The sequence below is a fragment of the Triticum dicoccoides genome, chromosome 2A, assembly GCF_002162155.2.
Source record: "Triticum dicoccoides isolate Atlit2015 ecotype Zavitan chromosome 2A, WEW_v2.0, whole genome shotgun sequence".
Lineage (NCBI taxonomy): Eukaryota > Viridiplantae > Streptophyta > Magnoliopsida > Poales > Poaceae > Triticum > Triticum dicoccoides.
In genome coordinates, this window is record NC_041382.1 from 619,109,947 (window position 1) to 619,128,139 (window position 18,193).

An 18,193-nucleotide genomic window follows, 5' to 3' on the forward strand; every position below is an offset into this window, starting at 1 on the left:
TCGGACTGTGGAAGGAGCTATTTTGCCTCGTGCCCCATTCCAAGAAGGGGTCAATGTATCAAGTGGGTGGAGCCGAAGTGTGGCGCATTGCCGGGACCGGATATCTGTCCGGAACCCCAAAGAAGGCGTCCGAAAACTGGCCCTCAGAATGGTTCTATATAGAAGACGTCCCGCTGCCGGATCCTGTCCAAATCGGCCTCCCTGAATTCAACAGTGCTCCCTTAAAGAAGCGCCTAAGCTGGCGCCCACGGAGCCCTCAGAGGGAAAGTGACAGGGACATCATTTACCTGATGGGACGAATAAGATTGTTAGTCCATTCCGGACTAACCATGATCGGGGTTATGGCCGAATGCATTATGCGGGGGGTGCAGCCGCTTCAGTACAGAAGCCACACCATGTGGGACTTCAACGGGGAGGACGACGCCGCCCGCTCTGGTCGTAAGGGGCCGGACTCAGCTGCCGCTCTACTAAAGATCTTGTCCACTTTGTATAAGGGAGAAGAGGAGGAATTTCTCCGCGTCAACCCTCAGGGTGGATTCTCCATGCACAATCCCCCGAGCTGGGTAAGCGGCTGTATTTACTTGTCCATCCAGTTTGTATTCCCATTGTTAGATATTCAGTCTGACGACTTTAACGTAGGAACCGCGCCAGGCTGTTAAGGAAATAAGCAGCCCTCCTCCACAACCCGAGGACCCAGGACGGTCCCTCGACCCGGCCTCTCAAGAGGATCCGAACATATCTGTGGAGTTGATTGATGGAGTGTTCCATCAATTGAGCGAGGACAATGCCTTGGTGGCCATTACGGCCGATTACCCAGTGCTAATCCTGACGCCCCAGGTACCTGAGATCGAAGTCCCAGTACCCCGAATAGGTGTCCGCCCACTCGTGTTCAGTTTCCTGATTGCAACCGAACTTTGCAGGGGAGGTTTTTAAGGCGGAAAGCCGAACCTGCGGCAACAAGCCAACGAGGGGCTATAGGGCCCCGTGGGCCGAAAAGAAGTGCAGTCCAGACCGAGGCGTCAGCGCAAAGGTATGGCGCGCCCCCTTATCCCAGGTGTTATACCTTCGAGGCACATTGACACTCGTGCTTTCTTCAGGACAAAGAGACCTCGCCGGACTATACCCGGAGAGGCTGCCAATTGCGCCTCCACTAGCCAGGCTCCAAAGCCTGGTCCGGAGGCGGAGGTGAACGCAAGGCGCGCGCCAGACGCTCCTCCAACGGAGGATGTGGATGGGTTGTTTGCCACCAACTCTGAGGTGGAGAGTGCCATGAACCACAGGCGTCGCCGGACAATTCTTTGCAACGCTTGTTTCTCCCAAGGGGCGTTAGATGCCTTCAACTCGGGAGATGCGCACCTCTGTGCCGCTCGAAATGGTCTAGCCAGAGCCATGGAGCAATATGTAAAAGACATATGGGTAATAAAATTTTGGTAATTATATATACAGCAGTAGCCCCCGAGACTTGAAACAGTTAGAATAACTGATTTAAGGATCATTTGATATGCAGGTTCTTACAGAAAAGAATTTCCTACTGTCCAAGGAGCTGGAAGAGTGCAAAGCCCAACTGGAAGCCGCACTAGCCGCGGCAGGAGAGCCTAAGGAGACCCCCTCTGGTAATATACACTTCGAAAGATAAGTATTTTGTGAAGCACGGCTTTGGCGTGAATCTGACAAATGAAATTGCAGATGGCGCCGGATTGAATCCGGAAAGGCAACACCTCCTACGCCAGCTAAAGGATGGTGAGAGGGTGCTACTAAAGGTGATGGGGGAGAAGAACAATCTCCAAGATGCCAACACCAAGCTAGGCGTCGAGGTGAAAGATGTTCGTGCCCAGCTGTCAGACTCCGTGAAGGAGAATCAGCGGCTTCGGCGCGGCATACTTAGTAAGTGCTTGAACGAACCTTTTGAAAGAAAGTTCAGCGGGGAAGTCAACTAATAGAGCAATGTCTGTAGGTGTGCTAACAGGTCGTCCTGCAGAGGAGATGCCCGGTTCTACGGGTGACCTTCTTCCCGAGCTCTCGCAACTGCTCGATCGAGTTCGGCAGGCGATGCGAGGCATCGCCCAGGCCCTGTGGCCATCCGTCTCCATGCCCGAAGGTCTTGGAGAGCTTGCGGAGAAGCTAAAGGGAGCACGTCGGTGCTTCCGATTGTGGAAGATATCAGCCTACCGTCAAGGCGCTAGGGAGGCCTGGGCCATGGTGAAGACGCGGTACGTAAAGGCTGACCCCAACCACATGGCCGAGGTCGGTCCTGTAGGGCCTGATGGGAAGGAGATCCCTGTAAGCTTAGTATGCAGCCAAGTAGAGTTGGCCGCAAAGTATTCCCAGCAGGACTGTAAATTAGACAGCCTGTTAGATTGTATTGAAGAGGAATACAACCAGTCAAAATGACTATGTAATCTAATTGACATTTATAATGCCTTCTAGCCAGATTGTAGATCATTTGTCATGGCCGACCTTTTCGCTTCAGCCTCGGGACCTGACGGTCCGGAGTGTGTCCGAATTCCCATGCGGTTATATAGGAACCGGGGAATGCACGGAGACCTGGCGTAGGGGTCATTAGGGCGTGAACAGACAAGTGCCCGACTAGGTATGTTATATTACATGGTTAGTAAGAAACATCTTCCAGGGAGAATAGTTCCGTTAGGGGTTCCTTTCCCTGGGAGGCATTCCCTAAGGTGCATGTCCGTGCTGCGAAAAGAAACACAGGAAAAACATCTGGGGGCGTATAGATAAAAATAAAAAAAAGATCATCTTTAGTTCACCGACCGAATATTCCCTTAAGAACGCTAGCTTTCGGCTTCACCTAGTCTGAGGTACACGTCCGGCTGACTCGGCAGTAACAATCGTAGATGTGCTCCCTTTACCACCTAGCCGAACAATCGGGGACATAGGGGTAAGCACAGGAGCCAGGCAACCCAGCTTGGCCAAAACTTAAGTCATATCGATGCATATAATGGTGAATAAAAGGTACATGCGGAAGTGTGACACATGTGTTGGGCATGAAGCCCGTATGAATAAGCTTCTGTTTAAAGAAGCCCCCAGGTTTAATGAGCGCGGATAGCGCGTCACTTTATGAGCCTTTAGAGGCTATGAGAGAAAGAGAGAGAGAGAGAGAGAGAGAGAGAGAGAGAGAGAGAGAGATAGAGAGAGAGAGAGAGAAGAAGAGAAATGTAAGACAGAAAATATAAAAAATGGACAGGGGAAGGAGTCGAACACAGAGTCCGGCGCTAGGCATAGAATTTTTGGAGACGGGCTGCGTTCCATGGGTTTGGCTCGAGTCGGTTATCCGATGCATCCCGCAGGCGGTACGCTCCACCAGTCAGGACTTGGTCAATTATGAAGGGACCTTCCCACTTGGGCTTGAGTTTGTCCTTTTTCTTGTCCGGTAGTCGTAGAACTAATTCGCCAATGTTGTAATTTTTGGCCCGTACTTCTCTGCTTTGGTATCTTCGAGCCTGCTGTTGATAAAATGCGGAACGGGATTTTGCCATGTCACGCTCCTCCTCCAATGCGTCCAAGCTGTCCTGCCGATCGAGCTCGGCTTCTCTTTCTTCGTACATGCGCACTCGAGGTGAGTCATGAATTATGTCGCAAGGCAAAACTGCCTCTGCGCCGTACACCATAAAGAATGGTGTGTATCTGGTGGTGCAATTCAGCGTGGTCCGCAGCCCCCAGAGTACAGAGTCGAGCTCCTCTACCCAGTGCGTGTTAGATTCCTTGAGGGACCGCAGTAATCTGGGTTTGATGCCGCTCATGATAAGACCATTTGCACGTTCGACCTGGCCGTTAGTTTGTGGGTGATAGACGGAAGCATAATCAAGCTTGATGCCCATGTTTTTGCACCGGAGTTTTACCTCGTCGGCCGTGAAGTTCGTGCCGTTATCAGTGATGATGCTGTGGGGGACGCCGTAACGGTGTACAACCCCAGATATAAAGTCTATCACCGGTCCGGATTCGACCTTCTTAACAGGCTTGGCTTCTATCCATTTGGTGAACTTATCCACCATGACCAGTAAGTATTTTTGCTTGTGGGTTCCACCATTAAGGGGTCCAACCATGTCAAGCCCCCAGACCGCGAAGGGCCAAGTAATGAGGATGGTTTGGAGAGCGGTGGGTGGCATATGGCTTTGGTTTGCAAAGAGCTGGCAACCGGTGCATCGTTGGACTAAGTCCTGAGCGTCTGCCCGGGCCGTCGGCCAATAGAAGCCTGTACGAAAGGCCTTGCTTACAAGGGACCGGGCTGCAGCGTGATGACCGCCGAGTCCGACATGAATTTCAGCCAGGAGATTCCGCCCCTCCTCTTCGGAGATGCACCTTTGAAGGACTCCGGTAGTGCTTTTCTTATAAAGCTATCCCTCATGGACTCTGTAGGCTTTGGATCGCCGCACTATGCAGCGTGCCTCATTTTGGTCCTCGGGGAGTTCCTTCCTAGTAAGGTAGGCGAGGAATGGTTATGTCCACGGGGCGATGACGACCATTATTACGTGGGCTGAAGGTGTTATTTCATTGGCAGAGCCTCCGATTGTGTCAGAATGGTCGGTGTCGGGCAGTGCGGTTGGGTCCGGGCTGTTATTGTTCGGCTCCCCTTCCCATGCTACGGATGGCTTGAACAGCCTTTCCAAGAAGATGTTGGGGGGGACTACATCGCGTTTTGCGCCGATGCGTGCCAGGACATCTGCCGCCTGATTATTTTTCCCGGGCTATATGGTGAAATTCAAGCCCCTCAAACCGAGCTGACATTTTTAGGACGGCGTTGCGGTAAGCTGCCATTTTTGGATCCTTGGCATCGAAGTCTCCATTTATTTGGGATATTGCGAGGTTCGAGTCCCCGCGCACCTCTAGGCGTTGGATGCCCATGGATACTGCCATCCGGAGACCATGTAAAAGGGCCTCATATTCGGCTGCATTGTTGGAGTCCGTGTACATAATCTGTAGTACGTATTGAACTGTGTCTCCTGTGGGGGAAGTCAAAATGACGCCAGCCCCCAGTCCGGCCAACATCTTGGAGCCGTCGAAATGCATGATCCAATTTGAATATGTGCCATACTCTTTAGGGAGTTCGGCCTCCGTCCATTCTGCGACGAAGTCGGCCAAGACTTGTGACTTGATGGCTCGTCGAGGCTTATAAGTTATGTCGAACGGGAGGAGCTCGATGGCCCATTTTGCAATCCGGCCCGTTGCGTCACGGTTGTTTATAATATCGTTAAGTGGTACTTCCGAGGCTACTGTTATTGAACACTCTTGAAAGTAGTGTCATAGCTTCCGGGATGCCATGAATACCGCGTACACAATCTTTTGATAATGCGGGTACCGTGATTTGCAGGGAGTGAGGACAGTGGACACATAATAGACCGGCTTTTGAAGGGGGAATTTGTGTCCGTCCGCTTCTTGTTCGATGACGAGCACTGCGCTTAGAACCTGATGTGTTGCTGCAATGTATAATAGCATTGGTTCGCCAATGTTTGGCGTGGCCAGGATTGGGTTTGTTGCTAGTATGGCTTTTATTTCGTCGAGTCCGGCTGTGGCTACGTCCGTCCATTTGAAGTGTTCGGTGCGCCGAAGGAGGCGGTAAAGGGGTAGGGCCTTTTCTCCCAAGCGGGAGATAAAGAGGCTTAGAGCCGCCACGCATTCGGTTAACTTTTGTATTTGTTTGAGGTCCTTTGGGATATCCAGTTGCGACAGAGCTCGGATCTTGGCTGGATTTGCTTCAATTCCTCTACCGGATACAATGAAGCCCAAGAGCTTTTCGGCTGGAACGCTGAAAACGCATTTTTCCGGGTTGAGCTTGATGTCGTATGTTCGAAGGGTATCAAATGTGAGCCTCAAGTCGTCTACTAGATATTCAACATGTCTTGTTTTGACGACCACATCATCTACATATGCCTCCACTGTTTTGCCGATCTGGCTTGCCAGACATGTCTGAATCATGCGCTGATATGTTGCGCCAGCGTTTTTGAGCCCGAAGGACATCGTGTTGAAGCAGAATGGCCCGTATGGTGTGATAAATGCCGTTGCGGCTTGGTCTGGTTCTGCCATCTTGATTTGATGGTAGCCAGAATATGCGTCGAGGAAACACAACGAATCGTGTCCTGCGGTAGCATCGACAATTTGGTCGATGCGGGGGAGGGGGAAGGGATCCTTTGGGCAAGCCTTGTTGTCTTTGAAATCAACACATAGGTGCCAGGATTTGTCCTTCTTTGGTACCATCACCAGGTTTGCTAGCCAGTCCGGATGTTTTATATCTTTGATGAATCCGGCCTCCAATAGCTTTGCTAGCTCCTCTCCCATGGCCTGTCTCTTAGGTTCGAAAAAATGCCGAAGAGCCTGTTTGACAGGTTTGAATCCTGTTTGGATATTTAAGCTGTGCTCGGCCAGCCTGCGTGGGATTCCTGGCATGTCTGAAGGGTGCCAGGCGAAAATGTCCCAGTTCTCTCGTAGGAACTCTCGCAATGCGGCGTCGACATCAGGGTTTAACTGTGCCCCGATGGAAGCTGTTTTATTGGGGTCCGTTGGATGGACCTGGAATTTGACTATTTCGTCCGCCGGTTTAAAGGAGGTGGACTTGGATCTTTTGTCGAGTACCACATTGTCCCTATTCACTGTAAAGCGCAGCGCAGTCAGCTCCTCAGCCGCTAGGGCTTTGGATAGTGCCTCGGGGGCCAGTGCGGCTGTCTTGTTTTCGGCACGGAGTGCTATGTCCGGATCACTAGCGAGAGTGATGATCCCGTTAGGCCCGGGCATCTTGAGCTTCATGTACTTGTAATGGGGTACTGCTTGGAAGATTGTAAACGCTTCCCGCCCTAGCAGAGCGTGACAACCGCTGCTGAACGGAGCCACCTGGAATGTGACCTCTTCGGACTTGTAATTATCCGGCGTGCTGAACACCACATCTAGTGTGATTTTTCTTGTACAGCGCGCTTCCTGACTGGGGATTATTTCTCTAAAGGTTGTGCTGCTTCGCTCAATGCGGTTCCAGTCTATTTCCATTGTTTGAAGAGTCTCCTCGTAAATGAGGTTCAATCCGCCGCCGCCGTAAATGTATGTTATCCTACAGACTAAAACCCTCCGGTTTATATAGACACCGGGTAGGGTTAGGGTTACATAGAGTCGGTTACAATGGTAGGAGATCTTCATATCCGTATCGCCAAGCTTGCCTTCCACGCCAAGGAAAGTCACTTCCGGACACGGGACGGAGTCTTCAATCTTGTATCTTCATAGTCCAGGAGTCCGGCTGAAGGTATAGTCTGGCTATCGAACACCCCCTAATCCAGGACTCCCTCAAAGAGGAACCACTGCCCACAAGGCACTGGACAGCCACCTCATCATACGATATATACATGGTGGATACACACAAAGAAGGCAATGGCGATGAGACAACGGAGGATGACCCCTCCAAGAAGCAACCCAAGCACCGACGTCAGCGGCGCCGCTCTAAGTCCCGCCAAAGCAAAAGTGGTGATACCGGCACAGGAGGTAATAACACTCCAGATAGTGCCGAAGACAACAACAACCCCCTCCAGCAAGAGTTAGAGCAGGAGGATGGAGGAGCCAGCCCTCCTGGGAGGGCGACAGATGGAGAAGCGGAGGATGATAATTACATGCCCGCCTCCGAAGACGAGGCAAGCCTCGCGATGACGAATTCGCCTTGCCATAGGATCCCGTCGAACAAGAGCGCTTCAAGCGCCGGCTTATGGCCACGGCAAATAGCCTTAAGAAAAAGCAGTAGCAGCATCAAGCTGATCAAGATCTGCTAGCCGACAGATGGACTGAAGTCCTCGCGGCCGAGGAACATAAACTCGAGCGTCACTCCAAGAGTTACCCAAAATGCAGATTGCTACCTCGACTGGAGGAAGAAGCGTATGACACGGCTGATCGGCCACCTCATGGCCGTGATAGAGAGGCATTACAGCCAAAAGCTCAGCCTGCACCCCGACGCCATTCAAATAAAAAAGCATGGGGAAGCACGCCAGACCTGCTAAACGTATTGGAGGACAAAGCAAAACATGCAAGATCGATCTACGGATCACGAGAGCGCGCCACTATGCAAGACGATAAACGTCACGCCAGATACAGTAAAAGTAAACCCGGCTGGGCCGAACACAGCGGGCAAGACCCATTCGAGCTGCGTCGTGACATAGCCTAATACAGAGGCACCGCACACCCCTTATGCTTCATAGACGAAGTAATGGACATCAAATCTCAGAAGGTTTCAAACCCGTAAATATCGAATCATACGACGGCACAACAGATCCTGCGGTATGGATCGAGGATTTCCTCCTCCACATCCACAGGGCCCACGGTGATGACTTACATGCCATCAAATACCTCCCACTAAAGCTCAAAGGACCAGCGCGGCACTGGCTTAACAGCTTGCCAGCAGAGTCCATTAGCTGTTGGGAAGATCTGGAAGCCGCATTCCTCGACAACTTTTAGGGAACTTATGTGCGACCACCAGATGCCGATGACTTGAGCCACATAATTCAGCAGCCACAAGAATCGGCCAGGCAATTCTGGACTCGGTTCCTAACAAAGAAAAATCAAATCGTCGACTGTCTGGATGCAGAGGCCCTAACAGCTTTGAAACACAACATCCGCGACGCGTGGCTAGCCCGGCACCTTGGTCAGGAAAAGCCTATGGCAGCCCTCACGACACTCATGACCCGCTTTTGTGAGGGAGAAGACAGCTGGCTGGCTCACAGTAACAATATGTCAAAGAACCATGGTACTTCGGATACCAAGGACGGCAATAACAGGTCATGTTGCAACAAACATAAGCGCCGCATGAATAGCGATAATACTAAAGATACGACAGTCAATGCCGGATTCAAAGGCTCTAAACCCTGTCAGCGGAAAAAGCATTTCAAACAAAGTACACCGGGCCCGTCCAGCTTGGACCATATACTCGATCGCTCGTGTCAAATACACGGCACCCCAGACAAGACAGCCAATCACACCAACAGGGATTGTTGGGTGTTCAAGCAGGCCGACAAGTTAATTTCCGAAAACAAGGATAAGGGGCCACATAGCGATGATGAGGAGGAGCCCCGGCAGCCGCACACCAGAGGACGGAAGAGGTTTCCCCCACAAGTGCGGACGGTGAACATGATATACGCAACCCACATCCCAAAGAGGGAGCGGAAGCGTGCGCTCAGGGACGTATATGCGTTGGAACCAGTCGCCCCATAGTTCAACCCATGGTCCTCCAATCTGATCACCTTCGATCGCAGGGACCACCCCACTAGTATCTGTCATGGCGCATTCGCCGCACTGGTCCTAGACCCAATCATTGACGGATTTCACCACACTCGAGTCCTTATGGATGGCAGCAGCAGCCTGAACCTGCTTTATCAGGATACAGTGCGCAAAATGGGTATAGACCCCTCAAGGATCAAATCCACAAAAACAACCTTTAAAGGCGTCATTCCAGGTGTAGAGGCCCATTGCACAGGCTCAATTACACTGGAAGTGGTCTTCGGATCCCCGGATAACTTCCGAAGCGAAGAATTAATCTTCGATATAGTCCCGTTCCGCAGTGGCTATCATGCACTGCTCGGGCGAACCACATTTGCAAGATTCAATGCGGTACCGCATTACGCATACCTCAAGCTCAAGATGCCAGGACCTCGGGGGCTTATTACAGTTAATGGAAACACAGAGCGCTCTCTCCGAACGGAGGAGCACACTGCGGCCCTCGCAGCAGAAGCGCAAAGCAGCCTCTTAAGGCAATCCACCAGTTCGGCGTTTCAAGACCCGGACACCTTCAAGCGCGCTCGGAGTAATCGGCAACTAGACCACCTGGCACGATCTGAGCTCGCGTAGCAATGCGGCCCCCACCCCAGTCCCAGCCAAACGGCGAAATCCGTGCCACACATACATAATTACGCATTAAAAATACCATGGGCACAGGTGGGGATGGGGGCACAACTACGGCACGCCCCAAGACGCGGCCTAAACCACACTAGGGGCTTCCCGCTTTGTTATTTTTCTCTTTTTTCAGGACTTTAATATCTAGACACCCTGTCCGGCAGCATGATTGCCGAACACATGATGCAGCAACCAAGGAGGCAGAAAGCTACGTCACATCACGGAATTCCCAGGTGGATTATGATAACGAGCGAAATATTCGCTTTAATACTATTCCTCAGCTTGCCCTTGGAAGGGACATAGTCCTACTTTTTGCTTATCGCACTATCTGTATCATTCTGCTTTAACACACCTTTTTCAATAAACAATGCATAACATTACGACTATTATTGCATTCTTGTTATATATATATGTGTGTTTATTAATAACGCCTTGCAACCGTACACGTTGGTACGACGAATACACCAGGGGCTTATGTACCCCACAATATGGTGTGAGAAGTCCGAACACTTTCACAAGTGCGGCGCCCCGAACTTATAGCATTATATGCATCAGCTCCGAATCATGTCTTTGGTCAAATGTTGGGTTTTCCCGGCTCCTATGTTTTGGTACCTTGCGTTCCGTTCTATCGGCTAAGGTAGCGCTAGGAGAACTACTGCGATTGTGCCCCGGTTCTGCTGGGCTAAGCACCTCAGTAGAGAAAGCTAAAACTGACTGTCATGACAAGGTGAGAGACTGGTCGCTGTTCGGCGAGGTTTCGAGTCCCTAAAGACTTATGCCACTTAGAGCGAGGGGCTGGCCTTGTCCGGCTCAAAGGCGTGTATCACACCCCATATTCGGCCTTCCGAATACCAGGGGCTTCGCCGAAATTTAAAATTATAGAATTCTATGGCTAAGTGAGAGTGATAAAGCATTATTAGTCCGGTTGCCTTGTTCGTTGTGCTGAGCACCTCCCTTGAAGGACCCAAAAATGGGAACAAGAGTGCTCAGGTTTATCCCGAACACCCCAGCACTCGTGGCATGGGGGCAGAAGCCGAGGACTAGCCATCTCTTAGATTGGATAAACAGCCAAACAGAAGGTAATATTTTAAACTCAAACAAGCATTGCATAGCGCATATGAAACAAGTTTTCATCATACAGGATCACACGAGCAAGTTTATTCAAATATTACATCTTTGGAACATTCGTCCGCCACAAGACGGGGACCCTTCAGGACACCCTCATAATAAATTTCGGGGGTGCGATGCTCCTTGCCCTGCAGCGGTCCTTCCTTGATCAGCTTCACGGCGTCTAGCTTGGCCCATTGCACCTTCACAGGGGCGAAAGCTCGGTGTGCACCTTCAATGCAGATGGATCACTTGACGACTTCCAGCCATGGGCAGGCATCCACAAGCCGCCTCACCAGGCCAAAGTAGCTGTGCGGAAGGGCGTCGCCAGGCCACAGCCGGACTATAAAGCCCTTCATGGCCTGTTCGGCCGCCTTGTGTAGCTCGACCAGCTGCTTTAGCTGGTCGCTCACAGACACTGGGTGTTCAGTCCCAGTTTACTGGGCCCAGAACAACTTCTCCGTCGAGCTTTCATCCTCGGCCCAGTAAAACTTCGCGGCATCCGACAAGCTGCGAGGTAAATCTGCGAATGCGCCTGGAGAGCTGTGGATTCGGGTAAGTAATCGGTAATTTACTTTTACATGCTTGCTTTGCATATAGAATGCCTTACCCGCCGCTATTTCCTTCATCGCGTCGATCTCCTGGAGGGCCTTTTGGGCTTCGGCCTTGGCACTCTTTGCGCTCTCGAGGGCCGCGGCAAGCTCAGACTCTCGCGTCTTCGAGTCAAGCTCCAACGCCTCGTGCTTCTTCACGAGAGCCTGGAGCTCTTGCTGCACCTCGCCCACCCGAGCCTCTTGCCTTTCTCACTCGGTGCGCTCCATGGCCGCTTTATCTTCGGCCTCGGACATCGCTTGCTTTAAGGTCGCCACTTCGATCGTGGCCCCTGGAAAATTCATGATCATCCTGCCATTTTGCAATCGCATTCTTTTTATACATATCCATAAGACTAGGTACTACTTACCTTTGTTCTCCTCGAGCTGCCTCTTGGCAAGGCTGAGCTCATCCTGGGACCCTTTAAGGTCCTGCTTCAGTACGACGACCTCCGCAGTCAGTGCGGTAGATGCCAGGAGCGAAGCCTGCATATGCATATTGACATACTTATATTAGACTCCTGTGATATTATTTGATCCTCTATTCGGCTTTTCTTTGTGAACACCGAACAGAGCATCAGGGGCTACTGTCTATGCGGTAATATTCTTCCTATATTTTAAACACTTACCTCAAAGCCTGTTAGAAGGTTGGCACAGGCTTCAGTCAGTCCGCTCTTGGCGGACTGAACCTTCTGGACCACCGCACTCATAATAGTACATTGCTCCTCGTTGATGGAAGCGCTACGAAGCGCTTCCAGCAGACTGTCCGGCGCCTCTGGATGGATAGAGGTCACCGGCACAGGCGTCTTGCTCCTCTTGGAAGGAGGTCGCCTGCCCGAGTCCGGAACCACTAGAGGTTCCGGCGCGGTGTTCGGCTGAGGGCCGAACTCGGAGCCCTCGGGGGCCTTGTCCCCTCTGCTCCTGGAGTCCGGAAGGCCGCCTTGGGGCACCTTCGGAACTGTCTCCCCTCGACCCGGTGCCTCTTGGGACAATACCTCGGCGTCGTCTGCAGGGCCAGGGGAGGTGGCGGTTGGAAGTGGATCACTATCCATTTCCGACGAGCCCAGGGAGCCATCTGATGATACATTGATACGGGCTCGTGGCGGTCTGCATAATCATGTTCAGTGTTAGGTGAAGCAGTGCGACAAAGGAATGCTATGAGTTACTCTGGTATCCGAATACTTACGACTTCCCCAGGGGCTTGGTCCTGGGTAGCCACTCGTCTTTGCCGTTGGCGGTGGTGGCAGAACTGTCCGGAAGGAGAGTCCTTCCCTTCTTGGACCCTTCGGCCTCCCCAGTTGGGGCGGCCTTCCTTTTCTTGTCTCCCCCGTCTGGAGGGGGAGCATCTTCTTTTGCCTCCTCGTCTTCGGGGGAGGAGTGCGTCGTAGAGTCATCAGACGGTGAGTCCGATGACGCCTGGCGTCGGTAACTCTTTCGGGTTCCCTTGGCCTTATTGGTCTTCTCCGGCACCGTGTAAGGAGCCGGAGTCAGCATCTTCGCTAGGAGAGCGTCTGCTCGGCCTTCGGGCAAAGGAGCCGGACAGTCGATCTGTCCGGTCGTCTCCTGCCAGTCCTATCAAAGGTACGGGAGCTTAGATCCCGCATAGAGTCAAACTATGGAAAACAAGTATCCCGTAAGAGGTAAAACAGCTTACCGTGCAGGCTTGGCGCTTCGCGTTGAATCCGCGATCCTTAGTAGTGGGAGGTGGAACCTCGGCGCCCTTGAATAGCACCCTCCAGGCATCCTCATGTGTTGTGTCGAAGAGCCTGTTCAGAGTTCAGTGCTGGGCCGGGACGAACTCCCACAAGTTGAAAGCCCGTTGTTGGCACGGGAGGATCCGGCGGATGAGCATGACCTGGACTACGTTGACGAGTTTGAGCTTTTTGTTCATCGTGTTTTGAATACATGTTTGGAGTCTGGTCAGCTCTCTCGATTACCCCAGGATAGGCCCTTCTCTTGCCAGGAGGTGAGCCGCGTGGGGATGCCAGATCGGAACTCGAGGGCCGCTACCCATTTAGGGTCACGCGGCTCGGTGATGTAGAACCACCCCGATTGCCACGCCTTTATGGTCTCCACAAAGGAGCCCTCGAGCCATGTGACGTTGGGCATCTTGCCCACCATGGCGCCTCCGCACTCCGCCTGGCGGCCGCTCACTACCTTTGTCTTGACATTGAAGGTCTTCAGCCATAAGCCGAAGTGGGGCTTGATGCGGAGGAAGGCCTCGCACACGACGATAAACGCCGAGATGTTGAGGATGAAGTTCAGGGCCAAATCGTGGAAATCCAGGCCATAGTAGAACATGAGCCCCGGACGAATGGGTGGAGAGGGAATCCCAGTCCGCAGAGGAAATGGGTAAGGAACACTACCCTCTCATGGGACCTGGGGGTGGGGATGAGCTGCCCCTCGTCTGGGAGCCGGTGCGCGATGTCTTCGGGCAGGTATTCGGCTCTCCTCAGCTTCTTGATGTATCCCTCCGTGACGGAGGAGACCATCCACCTGCCTCCCGCTCCGGACATGGTTGGAGAAGGTCGAGGTGGGAAATGCGGACTTGGGCGCTGGAGCTCGAGTGTGCGAAAATGGATGAGCAAAGGAGGAAGAAGGCATGGATGAAAAGGTAAATCCTTATCCCTTTATATGGGCGGACGAAACTATGTGTCCCCACTAGCCTGGTAAAACTCGCTTATCCCCCAAGCGCCGTAATCGATGGCGTGGTTGGGTTACCCACACCCGTGTTGATGAGAATCCCGTGATAAGGGGACATGATCTCTGCTTTGACGAGACGTGTCGAAAAACTGCCCCGCGTTATGTGCGGGGCTAGTTAAAGGAAATGGTTCGAATAATCACCGGGCCATGACATAATGTCGTGTTGCCAAAACAAGTCAGCAAATTGGATTTGTGGAAATATTATTCTCTCTACGGTGGTATGTGGAACTTATTTTGTAGGGTCGGACACTATCCTTGTATTCAAATTCTTCCGTGGTGTATTCGGAGGCGGAACCCGCCTTGCAATGCCGAAGACAATACTGCGCGCCGGACTCATCATCATTGAAAGCCTGGTTCAGGGGATACTGAGGGAGTCCTGGATTAGGGGGTCTCCGGACAGCCCGACTATATTCATTGGCCGGACTGTTAGACTATGAAGATACAAGATTGAAGACTTCGTCTCATGTCCGGATGGGACTCTACTTGGCGTGGAAGGCAAGCTAGGAAATACGGATATGTGTATCTCCTCCTTTGTAACCGACCTTGTGTAACCCTAGCCCCCTCCGGTGTCTATATAAACCGGAGGGTTTTAGTACATAGGACAACATACAATCATACCATAGGCTAGCTTCTAGGGTTTAGCCTCTCTGATCTCGTGGTAGATCAACTCTTGTACTACCCATATCATCAATATTAATCAAGCAGGACGTAGGGTTTTACCTCCATCAAGAGGGCCCGAACCTGGGTAAAACATCATGTCCCCGGCCTCCTGTTACCATCCGCCTTAGACGCATAGTTCGGGACCCCCTACCCGAGATCCGCTGGTTTTGACACCGACAGGGTCCCTTCTCAAGGAAGGGAGAATGTCACCACGGTAGTGCGAGGCACTACCGCGTGACTGCCAGTTAGCATGGCCAAGCGTAGCGTGCGTGTGTGAGCCAGTTGTATGCATGTGTGTGGCCAAGGACCAGGTCAAGGGGTACTTAACCAAAGGTTGGGTGATGTAATCGGCAGGCTGTTGAATAGTAAACTCATTCCCTCACCTACATCTCTCTCTCGCTCACCCCCTTCCTCACGCCATCCTCACCCCCTTTCCCCTCGCTGCCTACTCTGGACGCCCGGATCCAGATCGGGGCATGACAGGCCGCGACACGCACACATGCATCTACTTGTTGCTGTAGCCGTGGGCGCACATTAGCTCCACCAGGCACTGCAACAGCCACCTCCAGTGAGGATTCTGTATGTCGGCGAGGTCAGAGGTCGCCGCCATCAACAAGGGAGCTTCACGCGAATCACCGGCCGGCTACAAGGAGGCCTTTGCATGAAGAAAATTTATTCTCGGCCACCTCCACACAGAGTATATTTAGAGATCGGATAGGCGGGCAGAGGTCGAAAGAACAAACAAAGGCCCTACCCCGACTAGTTTTTGCCCCTATGCCCGTCTGGCTAGGGTTTCTCTCTTCTTAGGCGATCCCGATCGCCTCTGAGTCCTACCCACGTATACCTTTCCCCCGATTGCTCCGAGCTACGTCCGCTGTCATCAACCCTCCCTTTGTCGATCGCGCGACCGGTCTAGGAATTTGTGATGGCGTCTCTGTCCGACACCAACTCCACCACAAACGGCAGCGCCACCGCCGTGACTGCAAGATCGGATCTGGGTGATTTCTTCGATCAACTGGATCTCAACGATGAAGAGTTCGCTAACATAGAGATCGACGAGGATGACCCCGAGATTTAGGAAAGTGTTCGTTGGCTTACCCTAGCTAGGGTTCATACAAACAAAAACTTCAGCCCGTCGGCCTTCTACAAGGAGATGAGAGTTGCATGGAATCTGGCGCAAAGTGTGAGATTTCGTCCTGTCGGCCCTAATCGTTTTATCGTCCAAGCATCCTGCTTGGGGGACCGGGAACACATCATGTTGCAAGGCCCTTGGTTGTTTCGCAATATGGTTGTGGTCTTGTGCTCGCATGATGGCTTCAGCAAAGCAGATGAAGTAGAGTTCTTTCATCTCCCAATATGGCTGCAGATTCACAAGTTACTAGACCCATACTATAAACAGAATATTGTGCAGAAGCTATTGAAAGGATCCAGAGAGATAATGGAGATGCGTCTGAATGGGAATACACAAGGTGATTATGTAAGGGTGAGGGTGAAGCATGATATCCGTCAGGCCCTTACAAAATATGTTAGTATTGTACGTGCTAAGGAACGTCAGGTATACCTGGTTCTCTATGAAAAGTTTGCTAGGTTTTGTAAGCTGTGTGGCATCATTGGTCATGAACACAAATAATGTGGATCAGGGGTTCATGATGAGAAGTCGGTCAAGTTCGGGGATTGGATCTATGCAGATGCCCCCAGCAAGCCACGTCCAGATCCAAGAACGAACAAGGCGTCAGACAATGAAACTAGAAAGGTTGCGACTCCTAAGGTTGACAGGACTGCCGCTGAACAATAACTAGTTGATCCAGAGGTCGCTGATACCGCTTCAAGCCCGGTTAAAATACCTGGGGAAAGAATGGAAGTTGATAGGATCCTAAAGAAGAGATTAAACATGGATGAGGACGCGGCTATTCCTCGAAATGCCTCTGGCACTTCAAAGACGTTGCTTGCTATAACTGATGGTAGCGGCAACGATCTGAAGGACGGTGACTCGCCCGCAAATAGTAGTTCAAGCAGCAAAAGGTTGAAAGTAGCCATGGAGAATGACCAAAATGAGATATCGGTGGCCTCCCGTGAGGAGGACCGCCAGACGCAATGAATATCTTGTCTTGGAACTGCTTGGGAGGAGGGGGGCCGTCGGACAGTTCGTGAGGTTTTGGCCCTCTCAAAAGCCAACAACCCCAAGCTAGTGTTTCTCTGCGAGACTAGACAGGATGCAACCAAAGTAGAGAAAATGAAGTGGAGGCTGGGGCTAAAAGTCTTCCACGGAGTCAGTAGTGATGGAAGATGCGGTGGGCTAGCTTTGTTCTGGGATGAGAATCTCACAGTTATAGTGCTTGAATCTTGCAATAGGTTCATTGATGTTCGTATCCCTGAAGGAGGCTCCGGTATTTCATGGATAGGTACCTTTGTATATGGGGAGCCAAGAGTGGAAAATCGCTAGCCTATGTGGGATCATCTGTGCCGATTGCGTGCTATTTTGCGAGAGCCATGGGTTGTATGTGGTGACTTCAATGAAGCACTCTGGCAGCACGAGCATCTGTCAAGATCAGCTCGAGCGGAGGCACAAATGTCAGTGTTCAGGGACTGTTTACAAACATGCGACCTAGAGGAACTCGGGTTCTCTGGTCTTCCCTTCACATACGATAATGGTCAGGATGAAAATCGCAATGTACAGGTCCGCCTCGATCGGGCTTGTGTGGATGAGGCGCTATGAGACATCTTTCTGGCGGCACGGATACTGCATCGGGCTACCTCCTGCTCAGACCATAGTCCACTTTTGATCAATCTAGAAGGAGTGCAGGAACCGAGGCGTAGGGCGTCAATTCCATGTTATGAGATCATGTGGGAGCGAGACCTCAAGCTCCCCACGATCATCACTGAGGCCTGGGCTAAGCACTGACCAGCCGGCAACTTGGGCTCGGTAGCCCATTCATTGAAAGAGGTGATGAATGATTTGTGGCACTGGATCAAAGCAAATTTTGGTAATGTGTTGAAGGACATCGAAAAATTTCGAAACTAGTTGGCGGACCTACAGCTGTCGGGCGCGGATCGAGCACAGGTCTGGGCTAAGATGAATCAACTAGGTGAGCACCTGTACAGAGTCTCTGCCCCTACATCCGTTTTTTCGGGGTTTCTTGAATTTCTTCGGCGCCCAGATCCACCATTTTCCTCCCAACACGATCTCGTATCTTGCTGCATTCATCTCAATGTGCGAAAACTTCCTGGGGTGCCAGCTACACTGGGGCCTATTCAAACACGTCTTC